Source organism: Triticum dicoccoides, chromosome 4B, assembly GCF_002162155.2.
Source record: "Triticum dicoccoides isolate Atlit2015 ecotype Zavitan chromosome 4B, WEW_v2.0, whole genome shotgun sequence".
Taxonomy (NCBI): domain Eukaryota; kingdom Viridiplantae; phylum Streptophyta; class Magnoliopsida; order Poales; family Poaceae; genus Triticum; species Triticum dicoccoides.
Window position 1 is genome coordinate 79,935,747 of NC_041387.1, and position 5,452 is coordinate 79,941,198.

Sequence of the window (5,452 nt, forward strand, 5' to 3'; positions counted from 1 at the left end):
GTGCGTCAACGTAGTTGCATGAGTTTGTATGGATTTGAGATATGGTAATTGAGGTGTCCGAATGTGGATTGTATTTTTTGAGGGGTGCCCAGTCAGTGCCCGCGAACACGTCCGGGCCCGCGTCCGTGGGCTTCTGAGGGGCCGGATTTGCAAGTCCGGCTGTAGATGCTCTAAATTAATGAAACCCAACAGTAAACCTCGTAATCACCCCTAAATTAATGAAACCCAACACCCTACTAAGTATACCTCGTAATCACCGAACCGGTGCCAACCTTATTTTTGCCAACTTTTTGACCAAACCTCCCGCTTCTCGAAGACGGGCCTACAAGCCTACGACTAGACGACTGGACGTGTGATACAGTGCCTGCCACAGAGCAGTCGTATCAGAGTCGCAGAGACGAGGATGATAGGGCAAATCAGGGCATCCTACAGCTACAGGCGTGCACCGCACACATCCATTTGAGACTCCATCCATTTGGTGCTTCTTCTCCTCCCCCAGGAGTTCAGGTTCTCTCCCTCCGCCTTCCCCTGCTTTGGTTCTCCCAGTTCCAGGACGTCGTGTTTTCAGGATTTGCGCTCCACGGAACACCTCCCTTCCGGCCGGCATTGCGGCAGGTCCTTCGCTTTTGTTTGCTGCTTAGCCTTCTCTGCATCTCTTCCATGCATGTTCATTTGCTTCTTTTGTTTCAGTCCCTTTAGCTGTGCTTCAACAAGATTCTACCGCTGCTTAGATAAACGAAACTTTCAGGGCTTTCTACAGTGAGAAGCTACAGGTTTTTCACTCGTTAAGTCAGGTAACTTGATAGCCAGTTGCATAGTAAAGTAGTGAATCAAAATTTGCGTAGAGGACAACAAGATTTTCTTTCACTGCGACTGCCGTCTTTCATGATCCATGTTTTTCTCCTTATAGGACATCAATAACCGGCGAGATGAGGAATTCCTGCGAGTGCTGCAAGTACTCATTTGCATGGAAAGGTCAAGTGTTTCGTCACGCAGATGGATAGACACTCTAGGCATAGCATGGTAAGCTCAGTGAAATTGGTAGCAGTAAGACATTTTTTTTTCTAAACTAGTGCTAATATTTCCGACAAACTAACATTTTTGCAGGCCATACCAGAGAGATTCGTGAACTATTTCGCGTGGAAGCTGTCAGGAACCATCAAGCTAGAAGCCCACAATGGTAATCTTTACGATGTTGGAATTACTGAGCGTAGGAACAAAACACTACTCCGATCTGGGTGGGAGGCGTTTGTCGACGCCAATTATATAGAAGAAAGCGACTCGCTGATGTTCCGCTACCGTGGAAGCTCTCGCTTCAAGGTTGTGGTCTTTGATTCTAGTGGTTGTGAGAAAGTGGTGTCCTCTGCTCGCAGTCGCAGACAGAGTAACATCAATGATCAAGAACCAAGCACAAATTCTGCAGACATTTCGACCAGTTTCAGTGATGGTAGTACTCATTCGTCAGCACCAGGACGATCGGTTGATTGGCAGAGTGGAAGCCCGGGCCATTGCAGAAAACGAGCAAGGAAAGATGCAATGTCTTCTCCGTCAGAGGATTTGTCAGGTTAACTTAACAACTGACTTGTAACAATTTATCACATTATATGGTGTACCATTTTGCTGCTGTTACCCTTACTCTTGAAACTATTTTACAGCAGAAGACAGTCCTTATGAGCATGAGTCATCTGAATCTGATGATCAGACGCTCCCGACGCCTCTTTATGTGTTATCAGGGAAGTGCTATGTAACAGAAGAAGATGAGGCCAATATCGTTGAACTTATCCAGGAAATTCAACCTGAAATGCCTTTGCTTGTGGCTATGATGAGGAAGCCCAGTGTGAAACCATATCCTGATGTGGTAATATTAAGTTAGTCGTATGAATCCCCATGAATAAGAAGTTAATTGTATGCCTTATAACTACTTCCATATATATACATCTGTCATTTGTTACTGTTTTGAAGTAAAAATGACCAAAACAGAGAAAGATGCACACTCATTGTAGATTCAGTATACTTGGTGAATTTTTCTTTTGTTGCGGTTGTAACATATCATGGTGCTTTACAGTGGAAATCATGCTCTTGGGGGGGTCTCACTTTTATTGTAGTATTAATGCCCATGATTAAAACTTTGATCAGTTTCACATGCTGCACCTTTCTATGATCAGGTAATTCCCAAGGATTACGCACTCACACACTTTCCACGCAAAAATCAGACTATCAAACTACAGCTGCCGGAGCAGAGCAAGAAATGGTACTGCGAGTTTCGTGTCAAATCTGATGGATGTCGGTGCAATCTAAAGGAGTGTGGTTTTGTCCGTGACAATAATTTATTGGAGGGAGATCTGTGCGTCTTTCAGCCCATGACGAGTCCTAAGGGTAGAACATTCAAAGTGATTGTCCATCTGCTTCGCAAAGCGACTATTGATCATCCCTCCGGTGCAGAACGTGGTTTGCCAAGCACAAAGAATACCCCAACATTGTGTATTAAGGAGGAACCAAATGACGGTATGATAGTATCACACAATTATTAACATGCCAAGAGCTCGTATTTTTCTGTGTTGATTAATATGAAAACTTTCCAGATGAAGAAACCTTCTCTTCGGGCCATGACGAACATCGGATAAGTGAGAAGTACCCTGATCATGATGGTACAGAACCCTACATGATGGCAATGGGTGCCCGTCTAACGGAAGTGCAGGACAAGATAGTTTTGGAGAAAGTTGGAGCCATTGCGTCAGATCTGCCCATTTACGTGGCAGTCATGACAAAGACCAATGTCCGCGTCTCACTAGTAAGTCTAGAAAAATATAATTTTTTTCTCATGTTGAGTTGACGGTAATTTCCTTTGCAGAAAAATCAGTCCATATAAACATCTGTAAGCCAATTTGCGTTGCCGCCATGGATGTACAGTAGTAGCATAGCAGAAGCAGCAGTAGTTGTCGCAAAAAAAATGATGCATGGTAGTTTTACCGAATTAGATTACCAAGAGTTATGTTTCAACTCATGCTTTGTATCAAGAGAAATTTGGATATCTGTACAACAGTTTTGTTCTATCAACCATTCCTCTACAAATTTCCAAGTTTGGCTTTCATGTTACTATAACCTGTTCAATATTGTGCGTGTACATTGACAGACCTTTGGGACAGAGTACACTGCCAAGTACCTTCGACAAGGAGGCCATAATTTGGAGCTTCAGCTGGAGGGGAAGAGCCAAAGATGGCATGGCAAGATGCGCGACAAGAAAGGTGCCCTGAGGATAAGCGGAGGCTGGACTTCTTTTGCGAGCGAGAACGGCCTGCGGGAGGGGGACATCTGCCTCTTCGAGCTGATGAAAAACAAGGGGGGACTGAAGATGATGGTCTACATCATTTGCTGAGAATTGTTTGTTTGATGGCATTGACGGAACAGACATGTCTCGGCTCTCTGTGCTGGCATTTTGTATATCCATGGGCTCGTTGATGCTTTTGTGATTTGGAAGTGGAAACGGTGGGGATGGGACCATTTCGCTGAGTATGGCCAACTACTGTAGTAATTATCATCATACTTCAGTGCCAGCTTTATTTTGTATCCTGAAGTTTAAACAAGTTAATGGTGATGAAGTTTGTATGAGTAGGAGGCTCTGAGGTTTAAAGAACACATGATACGTAGTTTCTTGGTTCACGTGTCTACGCCCCTTGGGTTTATGCAAATTCAACGCACATGAGAATGTACAGGAATTAGTGACCCAGATCTCAAAAAGAAGGATTTAGTGGAAGATGCCGGGAAAATTCGTTTGGATGGGTGGATCTTGTCCTTTTTTCCCAAGTAACCAGTAGGAGCACCGGAAATGCCTTTTGATGGACTGGTGCATCGGTGGAATTTAAAGAAAAAAAACATATTTCCACGGCGCAAAGAAAAAATCAATATAACTTGTACACACACAAATACACATATAACACATTCAAAAAAAATTTACATAACAATATGCTTTCAAATACAAAAAATCATAATATGTTGGGCCGGGATATTTTTTGTGCAGTTTGCAAATCATGATATTTTTGAATGAAAAGTCATAGATCCATTGTGAATATGTATAAGTTCTCACCGTCTTTTAAAAAAAATAAACTTGGAGATACGATTTTTGAATCAATTTAAAAAATAGGAGCCAATGCCCCCGTCCACCAAAAAGTCGCTCCCGTAGGAGCACTACCTTTCAATCTAAAAAAGGTACTCTCCCTCCGATCCAAAAAAAAGTGTAGTGACTTTAGTTCAAATTTAGTTATAACGGATATTTTGTCAGAGCCCTAGTTACTGGTAGTGTACTAGAGTAGCTGCGCATAGCATGTATTATGTTTAAATTTCATTTGAAGTTTGAAAATTGAGAGAAATTCAAAACCTCTTCTTAATAAGAAGAGCAAACCCCCAAAAAAAATTCCAAGATGCCTTTTCAAAACCCAACCAGGGATATAATATCAATGGTGAGGGTAATGATGATGTTTATAGTAAAGATCGTTAGGATCCATATGACGATGATCAAAATGATATGTATGATGATGATCTTGAAGTCATGTATTTTTCTTTACCGAAACATTATATTCCAAAGCAACCAACACCGATACAAGGATCGCTGGGGCGAGCAGCACATCAAGCCCAAAATAAAAAGAAGAAGAAACAAATGCCAACAACGGCAGCTCGACAAAGCGCAGATGACCCGCTACCGCTACGCCCACCAGAACACAGACCACCACAACCCGAGGCTCTGAACCACCGCGTACAAAGCAGCACCTCCAAGAAGGAAAGCGACGCCGACGACGCTGCTGCCCAGACATGTCCTAGGGTTTCCCCGGCACGCGGAGGGAGGTGGGGGATGGATATCACCGACACCCTCCAGGAAGGAATGCTGGCACCCGCGGGTGTCACCGCATCGGAGCCGAAGACCGGCAAGGATTTCTCCCGCACTCCAACCCCACCGCCCAACGGATTGGAGCCGACCAGCCAGACCGCCGCCCACAACCATGCGCCAACGCAGTAGCGCCACCACCCACGCCGCCTCACTATGAACACCACCACGAGGCCAAGAGGACCGGAGAGAAGCGCACCACGACGGGAGCAGCAACACCGACACCGAGCGGGAGGGAACCACCTCCACCGCCGTCGTGCGGGAGGCCCGTCCCTCCGGCGCCGTCGCGGTAGCCGTCCGGACGCGGCAACGGGGCATGCCGGGCCACCCCTGGCCCAGGCAGGCCCGAAGCGGGCCCATTAAGGCCCGCCGGCCACGATGCAGCAGGTCGGCGTCGGTGCCGCCAGCGCCCAACCGCTCGTCGCGTCTCCCTCGCCTCCCAGAAGCCACGCCGGAGACCATCCCCGCCGTCGGCCCGCCCAGGCCCAGATGGGGCCCCAAGGGCCCAGATCTGGGCCGAGCGGACAAGCCAGATCACGCCGCCGCGCCGCCCAGCTGCTATCCTGCAGCGCG

At 46.3% G+C, this 5,452-nt stretch overlaps 1 pseudogene; it reads left to right on the top strand.

The window, feature by feature from the left end:
• The first annotated feature begins 929 nt into the window (after nt 1-929).
• LOC119295136 lies at nt 930-3,500 on the top strand (annotated as a pseudogene).
• The last annotated feature ends 1,952 nt before the right edge of the window (nt 3,501-5,452 follow it).